At 49.7% G+C, this 24,219-nt stretch overlaps 1 protein-coding gene across 1 annotated transcript in view; it reads left to right on the top strand.

Annotated features, from left to right (window-relative positions):
• Positions 1 to 9,896: 9,896 nt before the first annotated feature.
• Positions 9,897 to 24,219, top strand: part of LOC143375428 (zinc finger protein castor homolog 1) — a 112,330-nt gene continuing 98,007 nt past the window's right edge. Inside the window, exon 1 of the mRNA XM_076824492.1 lies at positions 9,897 to 10,082. The gene's annotated coding sequence lies outside the window, so the exon portion shown is untranslated. The remainder of the gene's footprint in view (positions 10,083 to 24,219) is intronic.

The following is a 24,219-nucleotide window of genomic DNA, read 5'->3' on the forward strand; positions in this document are numbered from 1 at the left end:
TTTTAAAAAGGTGCCTTCAACTATAAAATTGCATTTGTTTAGAATAATTACTAAATAAATGGTGAAATATTCGTTTTTATTAAGCGAAATAATTTTTATTAGGTACTCTTATATCTGCACTGTAAGCACCCAAAAGGTGATTTTTATCAGTTTATTAGTTCAACAGTTATAATTTTTGGAAAAATAGTAAACGCTATATTTCAAAGAGTTGTAACATCCACAATTTTTGACATTTCGAAAAATCCTTCGAGATATGTTTATATACCCCTAAAGACTACAACATATCCAAGTTGCACCAAAATCCGAAATGTTACTCCGAAAAGTGTCCGACTTCGCGTGGAATGACCCTTTGACAACGTCAAAGTTGTTGATAGAGAAGCCGATCTGAATCAGAGAGTTCTAGTAGAAACGCTACGTATGATTAAACAACCGAGCGTAAATCTCAGGTATGAAACACCTAAAATACAGGACTATTACGCAACCTTATTGAAGGAGTAATGCCTTATGATGTAGTCTTTCTATTAGAATTTTCGTTTCTATATTTCTTTTCTATAGTTTCACCATTATTACATATTACTGTCAACGTTACGTAATTATATCTTTGGACACCTATGAGTGATGGATTTTTACCCCATAAGCAATAATTGGTGGCATTATGGTAGTATGGTTGTGAGGTTCGGAGTTTCGTCCTTCCAATTTATTTAAAAATCTTTAACGTTTACAGCTTTTGGCATCGTTTTGGCCGCACTCTGGTTTACCCTCTAGTTGCTCTTGCCTTGTTTTTACTGTTTACCTCAGTCACCGTTCAACCGACTATTTATTCTTCCGTTATCTAACTTTCCTTTAAAATTGTTCACAACCACTGATCCAAACGTTGGAATTTGATAATTCTCAAAATTGCACAACAGCTTTTATTTAATTACATAATTGCCCGAATCAGTGCGCCGAAATCATCTCTTCTAATTAGAACAATTTTTACGGTCGAAATTCAAATTACATTACGTAAAATACAGAGTTTCGAATACAGTTTAAAGTCTCTTAACAGCTTCACCCTGTATGTAGCTGTTCTTAGAACGGAGCTCGACGGTTTCAATTGTCCGCCAACAATCTCATCGAGTAAATCGATCCTCCACATTGTTCGAGATCCTCCAAAGAGGAGATCGAATCGTTCGCATTCAATTTGCATCGATTCCCTGCGGCATCGGCCTCTCTGTTCGCTCGAAATCAAGAGGAATCACCAGCTAAAATTTACTCCCGCGTCCGGCAAGTCCAAGAACCTAGACGGACAATCGCCGCGACATCCACTTGCGCTCGGATGCTGCACCTTCCGCAGCGTGCATCAGCGAAACGCGTCCAGGATGGGTAACGATAACCGTGGCTGGGTCGCGATTAATTTGCCAAAGATGACCGCGCCGGTTCTTTATGCGGCCCCGGTTATGTATCCGGTCTCAGCGGTGCAGACGCAACAGTTTCTACCCGGTGGGGGCAGGTTTTACGAAGAAACGACTAAGCATAATATTGATATAGCCGGTGCGCGCGCGCGAGTCGACGCGACGTTGATATCGTTGGAGCGATACCAGCGCGGTTAGCCTGGAGACGGGAACCAGTACGGTTCCATTCGTCCTGGCCGAGCTCTCCGCGTGTCCGTACGATCCCTGGAAACTCACCAGAAGGCGAGGGGGCTTCCCTTCGCCCTTTGCCGCGCGCTCTCCCCTCCACCCCCCCGGCGAACTGGACCCCTTTTCTGTCGGGGCCCCGGAGGCCCCAGATAACGCGAGCATGCGGCGTGGGCGAGCAACCGTACGCTCCGATGCGGTTCGGATTTCTGCAATTGCACGCTCACCTCCGCCGCGTTTCTCCTTCCTTACCTTTTTTTCACCCTCCTCTCTCTCTCCTCCCCAGTTCCCTCTGCTCTCCTTCACTCCACTTTTCGCCGAGCTTTCTTCCTCTCGCATTAAGCCCCCCTTCTTGTCACCTCGGTTTCCAGGAACGCGGTTTTCTGCAGCCCCGCTATCGCTCGCTTGTACTCACCTCCTGACTTTATTTCTCCTTTGATTTCGTTTTGTATGATACGGTGCGTAGAGGTTGGGAAGTCAATGGACGCTGGGTCTACGGAGTTTCATCCACTTAGAGGGCTACGCAATAATGTTGCGGACAGGTATAGTGAAACAGTCGGGCCGACAAAAGCACCTGGCCGCAACAATATCCGCGTTGTTAGCTTTTGCGGCTGCACCAGCTGTGACCGGCAGGTCATCTCGACGGGTCAGTTCCACGTGGACTCCGATTTCTTCACCTGTCCCGCGTCGATTTTACGAACTCTCCTCTGTTCCTAAGCAGTTGGGATTACTGTGAACCTTTCCACCAGCCTCGCTCGAACGATGCGTCAGCCCAGTTTGCAATTTTTCTGAAGATCGTCGAGAGCAGTTGCAGCGTCGTCGGAAAAAAAATTGATTCCCCCTGTGCGTAACCCGACCTGTTAATAACACGGACGGATCATAAGTCAGTCGGGTGTCTACCTGCGGCGCGACATTTCACGCGGCCTGTTCCCGGGCAGGTACAATGCAGAAGGCAGTTGCCCACACAGAAACCCAGCTTACACATCCGCCGAGCGATGTAAACTCGCTCGGTCAGTATAAAATCCTACGGTACTGTTCGCGATGGCGACAAGGCCAGCGCTCGTATTTCAATTCCCCGTGAATCGAATTCGAGCCACCGCCTCCTATCTACGGCCCTCGATAACGGGCAATTCTTTCCCCGGTATCGTTCAATCTGTTCAGCCTGACGTGACGCTGTAGAAGGAGAGGGCTTGGGCTGGTTCCGGCGTCGTTGTTCCGGTATCGCGGTCGATAACGCGGAATTTCACCAATTCCGGCTGGTCTTTGATAATCTTGTCTGGAGATCGACCGATTAATCTCGATATTTTTCGGAGGTTTAGTGGTACTGGTCTCCTGGAGGACTTGGTGGTGAATAGTGGAGGTCTGCCAACTGAGGTATATCGCAAATGGGCCTAGTTGTGCAGAAAGTACTAAAACTGAGTGACTTTAGTTTGAAGATTTTCATTGTTAGAGAAAAGTAGCTTTATTTCTGTTGGGTATACTTCATTTCTTGTTAGTGTTCGACAAGGATATTAATGGGTGATTTAACAGTGACTGACTTTCGTCAGAAGTCTCGTTGTAAAGCAAGGGCCATCTTTGAGCGCACGCATGGAAATATCAATTATTCCGCCGCGCAAGTTATAATCAACGGAAACGCGGAGGGACAAAGAGCTGCAGGAAATAAGGAGCCGCTCGTCCACGCAGAAAGCGAGTCAGTGTTTCGACAAAGAAACCCAATTACACATACTAGAAGCGAATGCAAATGGATGGTGGCCGTTCCATATGAATAAATAAATAAATCCACCGCCGCGGGGCAGTGGATTTTTAAGTAAACGCAAATACAGCGGGCAGAGCAACAATGGGAGCGGAAGAAAGTGGAGCACGTGTACGTGTACGGGCCACAATTCATCTTGCGAGGCAATGCAAAGCAGATAGATACCACTTAGCGTGCTCGTCCCACGGAAGCGGTTCATTGATCACCGAACACATATACGCCCGTGCACACGCGCACACTTACACCAGCTACCCTTATTCTCATCTGTGAATCTTCTATTTAAACTGGCTCTCGTTTTCATTTCGCAAAAGTCACCCCGTGCCATCGTAATCGGCACATGCGTCAATCGGCAGCTGCCATTTCGGTAATGAATCGGCAACCCGAGATGTCCTTGGCTGATTTATCGGCTGATTAGCATACGGATGCGAGGAACGTTAGGGTTGGCGATAGGGTACACGCATCGACGCGTGTAAGCGTCATTTGAATTTCGGATATTCCCCGATGAGACGGAAACGCGGCATCGCGGAAGCCAGCCGATTCCTCGTGAGAAATCCCAGCCCGAGGTCGCGAGGGAGCTTGTTTAACTGACGATCGGCTTACGGAACACCCTATGCCTCGCGTATTAATAAAAGCTTGCTCGCAGCACGCGACAAGAAAGAAGATAGCGGCGCGGCGGGCGCACTGTCGCCGCTCCTTCGAAATTGAATTATTCCGTCGAGAGGTCTTTATCTAATTATCCGAGAGGAACACGTAGCCCGAATCGGTCGATTAACGCCGAATTCCCGGGGCGACGCGAGGCGACGACGCGCGCCGCGTCAAACATGGCCGATCGATTTATCTCGCGGGGCGCGAACACCGCAGCCGTGTTCCCGTTAAGCAACGATTTATCAAGCGGCCGCGTTAATGTATTCGTAAAAACGAGCGCAGCTGCTGTTCTCTGTGGCAGCGTGTCGCGATACAATGAAGGAGCGCGCGCGCGCGCGCACGTATGCTAGCGGCAAGGGGTGGCGATGATTTTTCGCGCGGCTCTCCCCGACAGGAGAAAAAGGAAAGCGCCGGGAAATAGAAGAAAAGGTATCGCTGGCGAGCGACGTGGCAGGGAATGGAAGGAAGGAAGAAAGAAAGAAAGAAAGAAAGAAAGAAAGAAGGAAAGGAAGAAGCACGAGGGAACAACGAGATTAAAGGTAGAAGGAAGAGAAGGAGCAGCAGTACACGGGTGCAGAAGGAGCAAAGAGCGAGGGAGGGGTGGCCAGGGGGTTTTCAATCGACAATCAATGAAGCGCGTCCGCGGGATTAAAGGTCCAATGGAGAGAGATAGATCTAGATTCGCGGTACTGGCTGAGCCAATCGGATCTGGTTCAAGGAACCCCGGGGACCGCGGCTGTATTTGCAATGCAAAGCAGGCGACCGTGCGTCGTAGCTACCGACGAACGAGAGACCCGCACACGCCATACGTCCTCTTCCTTCGAAACCGTGCTCCTCTTTGTCGCGCCACGACACACATGGCTACGTTCGATTATTTAGATATGCAGATGATCCCGCGGAAAGACCGACCGGGACACGGAATAACCGTGATCCAACCGAGGGAGAGGCACCAACCACCGGAGGGAAATGCCAACTGTCTCTCTCCCTCAACCTCAATTGCGTGTGCACGGAAGGGCTAACCCTTGCGATCCTCACCCCTTCTGGATACCACGACCCGGTGAAGTAAGCAACATCTAGTGGCGAAATCGAGGCGACTAGCACGGAGGAGGATTAATTCAGAGTTTCTTTGCTCCGAAATGAAGGAAATAAAAATTCACGCGAATTCGACGGACTATCGACAACTATGCATATCGAGTATCTGCAGTATGTTTGATTGTAAAGCAAAGTGACTCGCGCGCGCAAGGGCTGCTACCCCCGTCCTCTTCCACCAAAGGGATCTCATTGTTGGCCAGAAATTTGCATGTCGACGCACTTTTCGACGCGTGTTCACGGAAGGGGTGGTCCCTGGCCAGAGTTACCCCCACTCGATACGGGGATGGTCATTTTTCGGGCATATGCAACGTACTCTCTGCGCTCGATTGTCCTGCTGCTCGGGGCTCTACCGGCGAGTGTCATCGACACCGACCTCCACCCCGACTTTCACAGCGATTTTCTTGCTGATTTATCGTCCCTTGGCCCGTCGGCTCGTTTACATATCGTCCCGAGGCCCTTCTTCTCCCTCGATGACACGAGTGTCCGATGATTTGCTGTTTCGCGTAGCGTACCACCTCCTTCCTCCTGGACAATCTAGGATTTCTTAGAGTTACGTCCCTTGGAAGCGGACAGACGTGTTAAAAAATACTCGAGGAGAGACTAATTACGTTTATCTATCCCTGCCACGGCAGCTTCGGCTAAACATCTCCATCGAACTTCCTCCTCTGTACCTATCGGGAGGCATTGAAGTCACTGCCAAGCCGAGATCAGTGTCTTCCTCGAACAGGGTGACGAATAATGAAGGATATTTCTTTAGCTAATAACCAGAAACTGTGTATTACTCTTCGTTAGAATCGTCGTGGGCAGTAGGGGAGACCGGGGCTGGTTGGCTCAAGCGGTAGGTTGACTAATTGTTAATAACTTTGCACCGATATATGCTCTACTGCGAAAAGATTCACTGTAGAACGAAGTCACGTTTACTATGCCATGCATTTATTTCCTTTATTTAACAGTTATCAGCGTTTGTCGAAAAATTTTCATGGTGTTTTTGTTTATACATAAATAATTGAAGGATACATAGATTATTGAGGTCAAAATGATCGGTCGGAGCTGATTGACTAATAACGTTAACAAGGTTTAAATTGTTATTTTTATTCAGAAAGTGATTTTTATTTTTTGTTTAAATCTCACTATTAGGTGCCCAAAAAATCAGAATAAATGTTGATATAGAATTGGGTCTCCTCCACTCATTGGATCGAAAAATGATGAATTTAAATTACGATCTGATAATAATATTGCGACGGCTCCAGCTAATACTGGAAGTGAAATTAATAAAAGAATTGTAGTAATAACGTAACATATAAGTTATAAATACAATATAATTTATGTTTAAGTTGAAAATTTTTCAGTTTATTATTAAAATATGAAAGAAAGGAATTAATATTTTATAATGAAACAGCTCTTGTAACATTTTGTTATTTTGTTACCACTGAGATAAGTTACTAGTAACATTTTCTTAATTGATTGTACCTCTAGTCACCCTACCCCATACTGTAAGTCAATCAACCCCGATCATGGGGCTGGTTTACCAGCATGGAAGGTGTTAGAAAAACATTAAAATACCTTAATTGCTGTCACATTCAGTCAACTTTAACAATTTAATCAGATAGCCAAATGTATGCCCTATCAAATATACTAATCGGTTCAATGATATTTCGTCCACATAGTTTATGAAAAATCCAAAACTGAAAAAAATGGCCTACCAGCGCCGGTCTCCTCTAGAGTCCGAATCTCTTACGCCCAAATGCCAGTCAAAACTCGTTTACAGCGGTAATTTGCTAATTACCGAACAATGTTAATGCCGGCGATACCGTGAAACGAGATATCGGCGTAATTACGTAAGCGAGGAAGATGGATCACGGCGTTTGCTACTCTTCCCGATTCCTCGTCTCTTCGCCGCTCGATTTCCTCCTCCTTTTTCGTCCCTTTTCGCCGGATTCGTCTTCACCCGGCGTGTCGACTGTCTCGATTATCGATCGACCACCTTGACGACGGCTCGAGAATTAATTGGGACGACCTCGTTAGCGGCGGATATCGGCGACCATCGAAAAAGAAATCGAGGGGTTTTCGTTTGCACCCGTAAAAAAATCCTGCTCTTTTATTTGGCCAGGTAGAGGGCCTCCGCGTGTAAGAAGCGCAGCTGCCCGAATCAATTTCATTGAACGAATCTTCGTCGAGCTTTTTGCCGGCTATTTTCTTCAAACTCTCTTTTTTTCCCTCCTTCATTCAGAAGGCTTTGTTCGTCGCTGGTGGAATCTTTGTCCCGGCGACCCTTTGAATATTTCCAAGGACCGAGTGGCCCGGCGATGATCCTGTCGCGAGAATATGCAATTTACCGTGGAGCCAAACTTCTTCCTGGATTCACGCTGCATCTCTCAGGTGTGCTCCGCAGCGAGTAGACCGACGAATTCTTCAGTCAGACGTGCACATCTTCTTCTAAGACTTCTACGAGATCGGAGTTTCGTTCGACCTCGTCCACGGAGTAATTATGATTCGCCGATTCGTCTCGGCGAATCGTATTCTCGGTTCGCGCGCGCGCCGGCAAAAACGTGCCGCGTTGAAACGACCGAAGAAAGGGAACGGAGGCCGGAGAATAGAGTTGTAAAGCGAACGACGAGAGCTGCCAGTTTTTCCGAACGTGTTTCCTCCGTGGACTCGTGCAGCAACGTGTAGATCGGTCGGATGCACTCGCAGAAACACACACACACACACACACGCGCGCGCGGCTATATTTATGTGCTTGCAGACAGGATCGCGAGGCAGTAGACGATCATTGTTTTGTCCTGTAATGAAACAATTGGAGGGTTTCTTTGAAATATCAATGACCCAAGTCGATTCTCCAAGCTACACTTAAGATCACAAAACTCTCGTGACTCTTTAGAAAAATACTAACACTGTTGCTCCACCTCCGGCGCCATTCAAGCTTCAATTCATAAGAACCTCTTGTGGCGTTCACATTCTTGCAATTAAAGGTGTCAGAGACCGCCAGGGATTTCAGCAGCAATGCTTATTGAAGGACAAACAGAGGAGGCAGTTCCTAAATCATCCTACAGCTCATTCATGCCGCGGCTCGGCCATATTTCATAAAAGTCCATCAAGTTTTTCCTCCCGCCCCGTCCGTAGCTGGAGGCGCCTCGTGGGAATGAAACCAAAGGCGGAATAGAGTCGTAGAGCCTGCCAGTTTTTCCTCAACTTCCATCCAACGGACACGGCTCTCTTCCTCGGCTCTCCCTTTCGTCCCCCGTGCCTAGGTGCGTGTGCGTGCCGAAGGGAGGGACACGCGTGCACACGGCCGACTTGGAAGCGCGAACGCGAAGGGGACACGCGCTAACCTGCAACGCCCGCTGCATACGAGATCGCCGCGTTTTCACGAACACGTATTTCCTTCTTGACACACGATCGCGTTCAGGGGGTTCAGGGAAGACCATTCAAAGTCCCTCCGCGAGGATGATTCGTTAATTTCTTCATTCTCCTCGAGAACGTGGCGACAGGATCCAGGGAGATTCGTCACGAGGTCAGCGTTGCCTCGCGGGATGCTTAGACTTCTTGGGGTGGGAATTTGTAGCTCTGAGTTAGGGGAGAGTTGTGCAGTACCGACCAGCTTACAGTTCCGACCAAAGCTAGTTCTCGCTTCTTCGACCAGACATTGGCACTTTATTTGTATTAACAAATGAAAATCACAGTTCTCTATAACCTATTTCGGGGTCGTATTGTTTACTCCATTGCTCTCGATGGTCTGAGGCATTAAACGTGTACGTTGATATTCAGTGGGTTAAAAGTTATTTTTTAAAGCTAATCTTTTATTTCTCATGTGGGTAAATGATTTTGTTGTATTATGTATACTATCTCTAGTCTATTAAGTTTACTAAAACGCCCCAGTTTTGCAATATTTTTTTGTATATAATATATCAAGATCTCAAATGTTTCCCCGTGTTTGTCGTGCAGTACCGACCAATAGACTGTCAACCAGTAGAGACCAAATTTTTCTTATCTAAGTTCAATCTGTTAGCAACTCAGATTAATTTCTAAGATGTTCATTTAGCTTATTCGATGAGAATTTATTCGACGAGAATTTATTCGATGAATACAGTTAATTTTTTTATTCGTTATTCGAAATTTTATTTAAATGCAAATTTTGCCCATTTCTGTTTGCAAGGAATCATTTGACAAAAATTGGGTGCAGTGTACCGAATGCGAAGGTTGAGTACACGTCAAATGCACAGATCAGGAGAACATTAATTAAGTATTATACTTGCGATGTTTGTTCAAATAATCTTTGAGAAGAATCTTGCATTGTACCAATTAAAAGCCTTTTTATTAACATTGTTAATCATGTAGACCTAAAAATCTACTAATTTAATAGTTGGTCGGTACTGGACGACAATTTTTCGTTTTCTAGAAATTACACCTTTTTTGCTTTTGCGAATTAACAATTCTTATTATTAAAGTTCACAAAAATAATTTCCCTCCTCTTATTAAGTTCCATCTATACTACATACACGTTTTTGAATTTCTGATTTTTATCGCGTCTACTCCAAGATATAACAAAAGAACTTAGAGCGGTCGGTACTGCACGATTCTCCCATACTCTACGAAAACCTACCACCCCCTATGTATTATCTATCCACCGTGTACACAGCACGAAGTGTCTTCCCGCGGAGAATAAGTCATGCCACGAAAGTAATGACCCAAGCCAGTAAAAGTAAACTAACCGAAACACCGTTTACCCGCCGATTTGTAGACAGGGGGCAATAAACATTCGGGGTCGGTTATAGGTGCCGGCGAGGCGTCGATCGCAGTTCGCGAGTGGTTGGCGTGCGTGGCGGGCACGCGACCGCGTGGTCACATTCATTCACCAGGATAAACGCGGTTGTCGTCGTTCGAGCGGAACTAGTGCTTCCGATTCCTGCGATCGTCCCCGAAGAAGCGGGCCTCGACGTGGACTTGCTCCGAGGGCCAGCAAAACCCTGGACACGGTGAGTTTTTGAAAGCATATATCACTCTAGCGAACGCTTCTCAGCACCGTTCCACCTTCGCGATTCGGTGACTCGATATCCTCTTCGAAAAGTCTCAGAGTCTCCGCAAACTTCGGCTTGAGCGCTAAAATAAAAATCCTCCATCGAAAGCCACGAGGTCTAGGGCAGCAGAGCCAAGATCGCGCAGCGCTCGTCGCTTTTCAAACAAACTCACGCGCACCCACACAGGTAGGCAGGCAGGTGGGTGCGTGCCAGTGTGCGATCACCGTTCTGCGTTCCATTGTCGTGGATGTGTTGGGCATAAAAGAGGCGTGTTAATTCCCGTAGCCTTATTGTCGGCCGACTCTCTGCGTGTATCCTAATTCCCTCGAGCCGGCGATTCCTCCTCTTTTATCTCAATCTAAAAAATGCAGAAAATCCAGGGCCTCGTTCCGCGCGGGCCGCGGAACCTCCGGGAGGGATATAGTTATTAAAGGAGCGTTCATGTAATCGTGGAATCTCGGAACGAATCAGCCACGTGAATTACCAGGGGGGTCGTTCCTGTTCCACTCGCCGTCCGCGCTCCGTTAAACGGTTTTATCTCGTAGAAAGTTACAAACAAGCGCGTGGCTTGGGAAACGATGATACCGATAGGGTCGCCGGCTCTTCTAATATCTCCTAATGGGAATTTAATCTGCTCGATACTTGTGCTTTGATTGCTGTGGATTTACAGTGACGAGTCTGCTAATTCCGCTCTAATCAGATTCGATCTCGCACCTCTCTGGAATAGCTTGCAATCTAACATCCACCCCTTCTAAGATTCTCCCCGTTCCTTCTCCAAGAGGAGAGCGATGCAGAAACTGGATTAGCCCAGCTTCGGGTCAGGCTCTGTTCCCCGCAATGTCGTACCTGCTGCCTCGTCTATTCACCAACGAGCTGCTTCGGCATTCAATTTCAAGCGGCCGCAATTTGTCTCGCGAAATCGCGAGCCGAATGCGAGCTGGCCTGCATTCGCCGAAAAAGGTCACGGTTTTTCGCAAACATCCGATCGGTCGGGCCCGCCACCCGTCCCGTCCACCGCGATTTCCACAAAAGAAACTGCGCGACGGGGCACGCGCTGCTGATAGAGTATGATAGCTGCATTCCATCGGTTGCAACATGTGTGTCATACGAGACGTGCTTCGATTTTCTATCGTTTCGATCCGATCGCCATGACTTATTTACGGCTCGCGGAGAGACCCTCGCGCCCACGGAATTAATGGGCCGAGTTTAAGCTGATTTCAGGAGCCCCCGACGCGACGCTACGCTACTAGTGTTTCCTCGCGCGGTGTCGAGTTCCGATTCCTGCTCCAATTCGCGTCCACTCGGCAACTATCGAAAATCTGGGCTGTACGCCGTAGAAAGGAAAATAGAGAAATGAGAAGGATTTTTAAGGGGGATGCTTTCACCTCCTCTTACTCGTTATTTTAAGTTTCGTAACCAAAGGCTGTTTCATTCGTTTAATGGTAATAATAATAATTATTCAAAGTCGTGAAATTCTCGGCTGAAAGTTACTAGGCTTTTATAAATATGGGATTAGGGTAGAGAGGAAATTGAAATTGAGTTAGAATTAAAAAAAAAATTATCTGAATATGTTCTAAGAGCCAATGGTGATACTATATAGTAAGAATTTGATTCTTGGCACTTGGAGTTTTTTGTAGAAGGACTCTTCAATTAGTGTCGACGATCTGTATTTCGTTAGAGCGTTCCTACTCCCCGCTATTAAGCAAGAAACGAACTAACAGAACTTTCCTGTTCCAATCTGATACTATTCGCGATCCTTGGCGCTCGAGACGTCGAATTTGTCGCCTAAGCGGCCGGCGATCGCGCGGGCAAGATAAATCGTTGCGAAACGAGCTTGTTGTTAAATAGTTTAGCGTCGTTGTTGGCACAATAACGGATGGCCGTGCGTTTCGCAAGAATGACTCGCCGCCGACTGTCGTAAATTTTGTTTTGAAAAATAACCCGTTCCCCGGGACGATCCGCGCCGGGAAAACACCGCTCATAGATTAGCTCTTTCGCTCCACTGTCCATCGATAAACGTTTATCGTCACCACCGTCCGTCTTCGATTGCAGTAAATATTGCATTTATTCGAGCATCGACGGTGCTTGAGTGGCCGGCTTAGAAACCACAACTCCAACATTTTTCACCGATGATTTCGAGCCTCCTCCTCGTGTTTCGAAGTAAGCAGGCGTAAGATTCTTTTCGTCAAAGTAGAGAAAGGTGTTGCGCAGGAATCAGCGAAGCCAGAGACACTTTGTTACGTCAGATATCGAACAATCTTGAGTCCGCCAGTAGAAACTAGCTCGACGTACGTATTTCGATCGTTGAGAGATCTGCTCGGCATGGAAACTGTGCTCGGTGTATCCGCCAACGAGACAACAGATAACGAGCCGTATTTTCCAATAAGTCGCCCATGATAATACCACCATTACCATTCCCGCTCAAGTATGAACCGCGTGTTTCCGCGCGTACAGCGAGTTTTTATTGTCCCGTTCTTGCCCGCGTTATTCAGACATAATGGCGAGCGGGACGATTGCGACACAGCCGTTTCATGATACGGCGACAAAAGAAATTTACGATCGTGTGCGCTTTGCATACGTCACGGTCACGACGTGTCTACTTTTCCCCATGAACGCCTCGCCAGGAGTTCACCGTGATATCACCTGAAATAAATCTTCCTAGGCGAGCAACGTTTCCCCCTTATCCGACTAATTCCATCAATTCGTTGGACGACGCCTTGGCGCGTCACGGGGATGCCGCTGGGAGAGCAGCGAGAGCGGACGGGTGAAAATGTGGCCCGTGCCACCAGGGGGACCCGTTCGGTAATCTTAAATATCACTAATTCACTAAATCACCGTTTACCAGGGCTAATCTGATGCACGGCCGCCGGCCTGGTCGCATCAATTTCATTAACCCCCGGGCCCATCACGAAAAAATCGAGAGTCGTAAATTAAAAAGCAGTCCCAAGATGTGTCCACCGGTAGCTGTCTGGACCCTTAAGCCCTGTTCACATTTCCAAGAATAACTCTACTATACTAATTGACTATAGTTCGTTGGACCGTATAAGGTGCATAACTTGAAGTGCCGTTTTTTGGAACACCCACACATATAGGCTCTGAGAGAAAATACATACCTCAACCTTAACTCTACTCTGCTCTCTTTAGTTAAAATCTCCTATCTAACATTTTCGAACAACCGAGAAAACTGAAGTCTTGTCATTTACTTTGTACCGCCCTTATTTTCCTTCGTTCAAATTAAAACATGTCATTATTTCGCAACGGCCTGATACAATTTTTTGTAATAGGTGTACCGATAGGTGATGTATTATTAGCGTACCAATTGATTAATTGTTTTAGATAGGCTGTTATAACCATTTGGAAAGAAGTTAGGTTAAATACATTAGACTGCTTATAAATCTTTACGAAGCACGTAGAGTTTTCCAACTTTACTTAAAAGGTAAAAGACGCGTGGAACTTGAAATATTTCAACATATCTGAAAAAACGAAAAAATGCTAGATAGGACAGTTTAACTAAGGAGCTATCCTGGACAACTACTTGCTCCATACCTCCGAGCACCTGAAGTCATTCTTCACTTATTTGTTTCCCTGTCACAAATTATACCGCATATTCTCAGACGAAGTTAGCTTCCATTCTACCATAGTGCCAGAGGCGTACTTCCTCCGCAAAGCAAACTTGCACCTCGATACTTGATAGCTTAGAACGCGTCCTAGCAAAATCCTAAAAAATTCTCGCGTAACGTCAGAATGTGTCCCAAGTGGGTTGTCTTGTCTGGCGCGACCAAGTGTGTAACAGGCTTAAGGAGCGACCGTATTGGAGTTATACTTATGCGTACACGGTGTGTACCTGGCCGGGGCCGAGTGGGGGAGGGTTGGGACCTCACAGGCACGATTAACACGTGTCACGCGTCACACACATACGCCCGTTCATCTATCTTTTCACACTTGCACGGCCGTGCACGCGCACAGGCCCGGCTGCCCGCGTGGGCACACGCGCGCGCAACAGTCCATATATCTACCTAACCCGCCACCAGTCACCATGTAGGACAATAAAGGACAGAGGTGGTACGTAACATTTCCATACATTCCTGGGCAGCAACGGGCCGGCCATTTAAGAATTTCTCGCCGTACTGGAACCGAGGTGAGGTCCCGTGCATTTCAATTGGCCGACACGCGCCAATTCTCGCCACGAAAATTCACCGCGAGGAAAGAAAACGCAACCGTTCCTCCGCTCCGTCTCCTCCCTTGGCTCTGATAGACTCGTTGCTCCGAAGAAACTCGAACCAGCCGGGTTTGCCGTCCGAACGACATAGAATTCACTAATGATCTTCTCGTACCGATGGATCACGCTGGGTCCTTGGATGCGAGGGATCGAAGGAAGCAACGGCTCAACAACGGACATTCTGACCTCGCAGCATTGGCTACGACAGTTTCCACTGTACATTCAGGGGAACGAGGATCAGCTTCGTTGTTAACGCAGCGTCGAGGCTAATTACTTGAAATTTGCATGAAATACAGTGGTGGAGCAGGCCTGCCAGACGACTTACGCTCTTAATCCCCTACGCCGAAAGAAACGGTACTAATAGTATCTTAAAGCCATCCCGAACACGCGAGCGTCGTTCCTCATTTCCAGGAGGCAGACATTCCTCCCGCGGCGTTCGTTGCACTTGCCCGATTAATCAGCATAATACTAATTACGATGGGCTGTCGCCAGCTGCGTTCGTTTCCAGCGGCTCTGCCGGGAATCAGCTTTGAATAAGTCGCCAGGTCGGTGAAAAACAATGGCGGTTTTAGGGTACCGTTTCGCGCGGCAACGCATCGAGGTGTTTCGAGGTGGATCCGATCTATATGCGAGTAGAGTAGACGGGCATGCTTCCATTCACGAAGAAATCATGCGCGGCTGCGGAAATGAACGACCGTCGTCTATATTTAACCTGTCGACTGACGACAGGAAGGAGCCTCGACGTGCTCGTCACATCGCCACCGAACCGAGCACATTTTAAGGCTCTCCGCCGCCTTTTTCTTTCACAAAACTTTTACGCGTTCCTTGGCCCAACCGACCGCGCTGCCATTCCGTCTGTTACGTCGACCTGCCGCGTTTTATTTTCGTTCCCCGCGGCTTTCCATCGGCATCTTCCAACGGGAACCCCTGTGCAAAGTATCGCAACCCTTTGGCAAGGACATTTGCCAATCTTGGGCAATGGAACCGTGGGCTATGGAGCAGAAGGGGAAGGGACTCGATGGAGGGTGAACGGTGACGGTTCTGTGGCGATCGCCAGTCAGGAGTCGATAGAGTAGCGTCTTTATTTGGTGTTACAGGGAAATTTTCGAAAGTGTTTGGCGTCCGTTGACGTTTGTTCCTCGTTTTGCGCGTGACTGAATGCGCGCGCGCCGCTCGACGTATATATACGTCTTTCCTGGCGGTCACGCAGTCGCGTGAAAACGTGTCGCGAGCGTGCCGTAATGGTACGGACGAGCCTGCTAGCGGTGGAACGAAACGGAGTGTGTCGAAAGCGCGTACAAAGTATCTCTAATCGTCCCATTGTATCGTTTCTCCTTTGTCCATTCTCGCGGGTGAAAGCTTCGTTAAAACCCGATCGCTAATGCCCCGTTGTTTTTTCGCAAAAAGAGACCGACCCAGCGCTCTGCGCGCAGCTCGTCGCAGCGAGCACCCAATCGGCATCCCTCGATGCAAAAGTCATTCCAGTCTCACTCTACTACCACGACCATCTCGCGACATCTTTTTCCTTCCATATCCACTTCGTTTAGAGATTGCATCTCTTCTGAGATGAGCGCGGTACTCCATCGGTAGCCCCAACAAGAGGAGAGTCTTGTTTTGATTTGAGAATCTTTGGATCGAAGCTACTCAGCTGCGTCCACCTAAATTCCCCCCTCGACCATTTTTATCACGTTCCAAGTACACTGTTCCTAGACGATTCCCAGCGCCCTACCGGGTGATTCCGAGATTCTGCGCTTCGCAGAAGCTCGTCAAAGGGTGAGGCATATCTCTTGAAGTGGTAGGGGCGCGTGTCCCGCGAAGAAAGCGCGTGAAACACGCGTGCATTCCATCGATTCGGACGTGTAAACGCGCGCTGGAAGTGCGTGCCCGCCTCGAATCGAATCGGATCGACTCGAATCGAGATACGAGGAGGACGGGTGTTGCGAATGCGTGTGCTGACAGGGACGAGAGGGGGTTGCGGGGTGATCTGGACGGAGCTCTGGTTTCGCCAGCCCGGGGCTACTTGCAGCGAGGAGAATGGTCAACAACCTAATACACCTAATACGAGTATTAGGCTGTTTCTATCTGTACACTATACACCTCGACGGACGGTCGTTCGCCAGTATCGCCGTTTCCTCGATTAACTACCTGGTCCCCGTCCTATCGAGCCATCCCACGAACCAATGGTACCGCGCAAGCTCTCCAGACAGACTGCTTTCATTTGAAACTTCTTCTCGGATCATATTCCTAGCACCGTCTACTATCCCCTAGTTTATCCTCTTCCTCGTACTTGCTCGGCAGGCTACGAGCAGAGTGGAAATTCGACGTGGCCGGCGCAAGCTCGGCCGCGATCGTTTCCTGAAACCGAAGATCTCCGCTAATCAGGCCGACTCTCGATAGCCCCCTAAATCATTGCCGACTTCCGCGTTCAGTGATCGGGCGAGCGTCTTCCGCGAGACGTATCTGGCACGATAGATCGCCCCGGCTCGTAAAATAATTCAGCCGTCAGGGGTCCGCGGGTGAAACGATCGATTCCGTATTATCCGTCGTTTTATCCGTCGATTTATCTAACCGTGCCAGCTCCGCGGAGCGGATGCAAAGTGGAGCACACGGTGCACGGCGGCGCGGCTCGGCTCGGCGGCTCCGCCGGCAATATCTCTCCACGGGTATTGCTGTGCCCCGGACAAACTGGATATCCAGTTTCCAGCATTTCTCGGTTCTCCACGCTTTCGAGAGGCCCTAATCCCCCGGTGTCTCGTGGAACGGCCTCAGCAATAAAATCGCGGCGGCGGCGCGCGCGTATAAGACACGGCCCACGGTGAAGAAATAATTTCATCACTGGCCGTGGCTGTGCATGCGAGCGAGTGCACACGCTGCACGCTGCCCTGGCCAGAACAGAACCAGAATCGCTCGGTTGTTGTTCGCTGCGCGGGAATGCATCCTCGCGGATCGGCTTCTTGGCCCTGCGGGCATTCTTTTGAACCCGTTCCTTCTGCGTCTCCGCCACTAACAGACCTATCCCGAGGAAACTCCGTCCAGTGCTTAGAAACAGGGCGAACCGCCCAGCAGACTGTGAAAATTGCAGCTTTCAGCACCGTCAAAATCATCTGCGTTCGAGATTCCAGGGAAGAAGTTTTGGGATCGAAGAGAAACGGATTCCATTGCCGCTGGTAGGAACTGCCGGTCGTGGCGTACGATCGATCGGACGCTGGTCGATATCTGGCAAGTATTCCGACTCGTGGCCAGTCACGATAGCCTCGAAATTCGCGGTAGTCGTCATAAATCTGCGGATCTAAGCGCTCCCACCGGCACGATCTGGCCCGAGATCTAACAAGTTGCGCGAATAACGGGGCCATTAAGGCCGATATCGAAACACGGAGCCGATATTCTCTCTCTCTGGCGTCGAAACGCGACAATGGCTGTCTCGTTGCACGGCTGGCAATTAAGAGCGACCGAACCGTTTGCTCGTCAACGCGCTAATAACTCTCTCCTGCGCGCGATTAATGACGCTCAACGTTCACGCGATTCCAGGCCCAGAACACGATCTCTGGCAACATTTCCATCTTGCCGCTTGTCGAATTTTAGAGAACTTTAGAGTGCCGGAACACTCGCCCACTGCAATTCAAACTCTATTTCCGCGGGGTAGTTTTGGGTTCTCGGAGATTTTCCGAATCCGATCGAGGCGATAATTCCATTAATGTTCGGTTAAATTGAATTAAACCGCGACATCTCTGGCTTGCTTCTCCAGCCGAGAGCGTAGGAATTCATTCCCCTTAAACGTCTTTGATGGATCAATCACGGCGCTTATGGTGACGTTCTGGTTTGCTGTTTTCCTTCAGCGAGTCGATTGAGTTGCGATCGTTCGCGATATCCTTGCTACGATCGTGACTGGTGTGCAGCAATTTTCTTGGGTGCTTCAAGCCTGTGCTAAGTATAGCATTTTCCAGCACGATGGGACGTCGAGTTGGTTCTCCCTAGTGTCTGAGCGCTCCGATTTTCCCATTAAACGTATCAGTCGTTTCGATCGTCCAACACCTAAGCATCCCAGCGCCGGTGTTTAAAATCCTGTGCCGGACAATCGAAGAAAGTGTCTCGGCCCTCGCGAAGCAGAGATCTGCCCGAAACGGTCCGCCGATCGCGAATAATCGCAACGCCGCGAGTCTGTCGCAAGCGATTCGCCGATAAGGCGATTATTTTTGGAAGGATACGCTCCAGTTTCGCGCAGGACAACGACGATGTATAGCCCGTTACGGGTAGATCTAGATTTCGCGTGCGAGCGGCTAGACGCGCAAACCTGATCCGCAATAACCGGCGGGTAGAGACGTAAATTCTGTTCCACGAGGTTTCTAGATTATCGAAATACCAGTACTAGGTGGAATCAGGTTCCGTGCTCCAGATCGCCGGGGCGAACTGCGAAGCTATCGGTCGCCATGACCATTTCAGGATTATTAATCTTGGTCACCGTTGCCTTCTGTTCGCGCGCCGCGCGATAAAGTCGAGCGGCCAGCCTGCCGGAAAAATAAATCTACGCCGCCCCATGAGCCGCGCGTCGAGTTCCTTGCGCTTCGAGGTCGCCGTACGTGCTCTCTGGCCGACTTCGATACCTCGAATTTCCCTCCACGCGACAACTTTTCAGTGGAACTCCATCGGCAAACCATAGCAGGGTCTCTGCAACTTTTTCGACGCCACTTGGTCTCGCTCCTTTCCGAGTTAAAAGTGCCACGAAGTCGGAGCGAGATATCCTGCCTCCGTTCGAGAGACAGAAACGGTCCTTCCTTCGAAATCCTGGGATGAACGAAGGGGTGCAGGGCTCGGGGAATGGGGACAGCCCCTGATCGGCCTTGGTAGGTCAGGAGACTTTGCTCGGACTATAAGCGAAACCGCGGAGCCGTTCCATCAAATCGGAAACACGAGAGCTTGATCGCTCGAAGACACGGTCCGTTCGCGGAATCGGGGCTTGCTCTCTTCGGAATCCCGGGAAAAAAGAAGAAGCTCCCGGGAGGAAGAGAGCGGGGCCAAAGAGTTGTGTCCGTGGTTCCCATTTAGCTCAGTCGGAGAAAGAGGTAGAAGAAGGGCCTTGGACGCGAAAACGATATGGAAGAAGAAGAGATTTTCGTGGCCGGGCCTCCCCTTTGTGCGCACGACCAGCCACGTTTTATGCACAAAAGACGTGGGAAGGGAGGGCGAGGGAGGGGAGGAGGCGGAGGAGGAGGAGAGCAGAGGAGCGCGGCGGTTCGTTATGCCCGGTTCGCGAGGACAATTAATTATCTCCTGATTCCTTCTAAGAAAACCAGTCCAAGTACAGTCGAGCGGGCAGGCGCACACAGACGCGCCACACCGAGAGGACGCGCACGCACGCACCCACACGGGCCCGCGACACAGCGCTGTTTTATAGACACATATGATGGAACACTCTCAGGCCGATCGTGTTTCAAACCACAGAGAGACTTAACTGAGAAACGACACACGTTGCTGCTCGGAGACCAGACTTCGACTCTCATACCCTCTTCTCGCTCCTTGCGGTCCTGCCCGATTTTCATTGTCTAGCACGGCAGAATTTCGCGTCCCCCGCGCGAGTCATTTCAACGGAGAGGATTCGTGGATAAAAGCTGGGGGAGAATTTCGGGGTCAGAGAATTCTCCGTGGGTGCAACAGGTCGCCTTGTCCAAGCGTCCGCTTCTCGTGGCTTCCTACCGAGTCGATCGATAGACAATTTGTATATCAGGTCCTTGCCTTTGGAATCTTAGAGCTGTGGACCTTGGCCACTTCTAACTGTGCCTGTGTTTTCCTCTAAAACTGGTCTGACACTTGGTCATCGATATTCCGTGATCGATTGCCTAGGTGCTGGTCAAGCCTGCTTCCAAAATCTCCATATTCCTATCGTCTTGTGAAGCATTCCTCCACTTCCAATCGCAATTCAACTGTCCCACGTGAAATCAATCTATCACCGTGCGATTAAAGTTCCTCGAGTACTTGATCGTTGGCAACTCGATCTCTGATTTTTGTTGGGGTCGGTAACACTTTCCACCGAAATACTGATCAAGCAGTCAGTCTTCTCAGTCACTGTCGAGGAAAGGAGCCCGATCTGACGGCTCGCGGGGAACGTCCTTCGATCAGCCAACGTTCCACCAGTTAGGATCGACTCCGCCAGCCCTCCCAATGATACCTCACATTCTCCTCCGTGTATCGATCTAACGTCTGGCCATCAAAGTTCGCCATTCGACCGGTTGCGAGCCATTAACCCGCCTAATCGCGCCGAGCCCACGGATAAAGACATCCATCATCATTAGAATGGCTAATTATCGCGAGCAGTGAACTTTCGTAGTACCGATCGGACCTCTCCCCCACCTGCAGTCCCGTTTCATTAGCGATCAGAGGGAACTAACGGCTCGGCGTTCCCACCGCCGCCATCTGGATTTCCAAATAAATCCGTCGTGCGGCTCGCGCGGACACGTGTACGGCTACGTGACGCGCGATCGGCCATCAGCAGATCCCTTGAAGAATCGACGGTGAGCCGAGAGGCTCTCCTTTTCCACCGCGTTTTCCCTCTACGCCCCCCTGTCACCGTGCCCGACACACCGGGTTCACCCGTTTCGATTTTCTTTATTATTCCGTGGAGCTTTGCGAGCCGTGTGACACGTTCACGGCATCCGGCCGTGTACGTGACGTCATACGAGCTATATTCCATCGGTGAACCGCGTTGCCCATATGGTCGCGACGGTCTCCCATTCCCCTCGCGAATCGCCGCATCGACACTCCTCGATTCGCGGAGAAACGGTCGATTTGAGCTCGCCACCTGAGAATCCTGTGCTTTTCCAGGTACCATTGATCCTGCATCTTCTCTAAAAGTATCCCACGCGATACTTACCCATCTCCCGATAGCCATCCTTCCGTCCATCGCTCTCCAGATCCCTGGCAACCCTCTCCGCGCGCGCATCATCGTCTCCCGCGAGAGCAACCCCTCGAATCGCGGCGGAGCGCAGAATTCCACGAATGGGCAAGGTCGATTCGGATTTTGCGCGTGGAGGGTGCGTTGTCCGCCCCCGTGGAACCTGGAAACCGATGTTCGGCCCCCGACTAGCGCACCGGGCGAGGGGGTGAACGAGGGCTGGAGGGTTGATAGAGGCCAGCCAACCCCCGTGACACCCCCAGAAGTGGGCGTGACCGGGCTCCTTTTTCCCGGCGAAGTCGCAAGAGCCGCGAAACTCTGGCGACTTGCGGGGCCCTGGGCTGTTTTGCCACGGGAAATTAGAATAATTCGATGATACGTAACTGTTGCGGCCAGAGACAACGGGGACGGGCTCATTTGAATATCTGTATAATCGGAACGCCGTTAGGGCGGATCCAGAAAACGGCGGAGCCTGTCGCAGACACCTTTCGGTCCCTCGTCCCTCGTTCCTCTCTAATCGACCTAAAAAGATTCCTTCCGGCTTCTTCTGGCCACTCCTGGCCCTCTCGTTAACGAAGGAAACGACATCTTCAGGGCCGTGGCCTCGAAACTTCATCGCTCTCATTCCGTACTTCGCGCTTGTGCTCACGAATCTTCTTTCTCCCTTAGATCCTGTACAGGATCACGCATCTATTTTGCAAGCCGTGTCGTTCTTTCTCTAGCAAATTCCTCAAGCTTCCACGAATTTTAATCAATCACCCAAGTATCGGTAATTCAGTCCAAGGATCGTTCAATTTTTCTCCAAGCCCACGATCCAGCTACGAGCTTCATTCGATATGGAATCAACCGATCCTTCTTTTTTCCTCGGAGAGCTGGCAATACTGCCAAGGATCCTTGGAGCGCGCGCGCGAGTTCGGCCGACCAAGGAATTCATCAGCCAAAGGTTGGCAAACGTGCACCACCATAAAACCGAGTGATTTACGCCCGACACTTTATGGGCCGGAGCCAGACGCCACGGCTTTGCGAATTTTTCGTTGATTTTCGGCCGATGCTAGCCGCGCGAGCGACACACCCTTTTATTCGTCGCGCTTCCCACCGTCGATCGCTATTTTTTCGACCGCGATCGGCCGATCCGCCTTCGAGATATCGACGATCCAACGGAGAACGGACGCGGCTTTTGGCGCGGACGGTACGGCCATATCGTTTCGCTCGGGGCCAGGCTCGAGAACTATGGAAAAATCTGTTTCATTACACGCGTTCGTAACGTCCACGGCTGGATGCTTGATGCACCTCTCCCCCTTTACCGTTCCCTTCGTCTCGCTCGCTCCTTTCGGCTTCCCTTTCATCCATTCCATTGACATTGCGAATTTTTCCAAGCGCGCATCCAGAGACCAACACCTTCCCCAAAGTCGACTAAAACGACACCCCGGAGTGGACTCTGAACAAAAAACACTTAGTGCCTCTCTTATTATCCCCTACATTTTTTTCGAAAGCATATTTCATTCGACTGTCATCGATAAAAAAATCAGGTTTCGCACGCTGGCCTGCGAGCCGACGATTGATCGTAAATTCCACAATCGCGGGTAGTTATAGCGTGGTCGCAGTTTTTCACAGCTTTTTTGCGACCATTATCTCAGCTCGTCCGCTGTGAAATGGTGGTTTCCCCGTTTGAGGAATACTGGCCCCCTGAATAGCCTTCGAATTGCCTGGGCCTTCGACGAGCTGAACGGGAGGAAATCGTCGATCGGAACCTGTCAAAATATTTTCGAGTGTCCTGTCCATTGTCGGGCGATTTCCCGGGGGTTCGACGGCGCCCGGGGAGGTCCTTGAACAGGGTCAGTGTTCCCTGGACTGTCCCAGGATCGAGAGGAGGGAGACGGTCAGGTATTAACGGCTCAATTTCACAGACGGACCCCTACTAAATTCCCCTGAGGAATTTTCTCGTCCTCCGGGTCAGGTGCCACTGTGTCTGCCTTTTTCCCGCAACCAATGAACCGTGGCGTTTGCCTGCGATGCAGATATCGCCTCTTTTCCACCCGAATCTTTCTATCTCTCTCGCTTCCAAAGACGAGCCGTTCACCCCGAGATACATTACAAAGTCTCCCCAGTTTCTCGCTTCTGTCCGCTTTCCCCCAAAGTGGCCACTGAGAAAAGGAAAAAAAGGGAAGAGCCACTGGCGTCTGGCCCAATTTTCGGTGTCCGAAAAAAAAACGCTCCAGTGAAATAGAGCTTTCCACGCGATTCTCCCGATCCTCCGACCGAGAATTTATGGTGGTCGAGTCTCTACTCGAGCCAATTTGTCCCACGCTCGCGCGCTTGATAGACAGTGGACTGCTCGAAATTTCTCGGCCGTAAATCGCGGCCGTGGCTATCGATTATTGATATCATCACGGGCATTAATCGCCTTGGACGTTGGGAACGGACGGCTGGTAGCTGGAGGAAATAACGAGGGATTAAAGTGATAAGGAGCCGCCCAATAAAAGGTCGTTGACGTCCCGATGACGCGTGCACTGGCTGCATCTCATCAAAACGCGCAAACACGCGTGTGCAGCGCCGCCGACGTTCACGTGTGTGCACCGAACGGACACACGAGTGTTTCTTTCTCGATAGCAAGCGATAGCCGGCTCTCTGATGTTGTCAGTGGAGCTTTTTCAGCCGCGTAGGTCACCGAGTCGAATGGGTGGGTCTCTTTGAACCCGCAGGATCCGCAACCCTGCACTTAGGGAGTCGTCCTTAAATTACGTTTTAAGAAAACGATGCTTCGTCGCGCACGCGAAAGCGAGTTAAATGAACTATGTAAACCATTAAAAGAATTTTAATAACTGAAACAGTGCAACGTAAACACTATTACGCAAGGAAGGTAAGGGAGAAGGGGGTTGGAATTTAAAAACGCCAAAATTACCTTCGCGTAATTTAAGAACGGGTCCCCAGAGTCTTCGCGTTTGCTTCGGGCGATCTCGACTACTTAATCCAAATTAAATCCATTCTGC

Source organism: Andrena cerasifolii, chromosome 12 (assembly GCF_050908995.1).
Source record: "Andrena cerasifolii isolate SP2316 chromosome 12, iyAndCera1_principal, whole genome shotgun sequence".
NCBI lineage: Eukaryota > Metazoa > Arthropoda > Insecta > Hymenoptera > Andrenidae > Andrena > Andrena cerasifolii.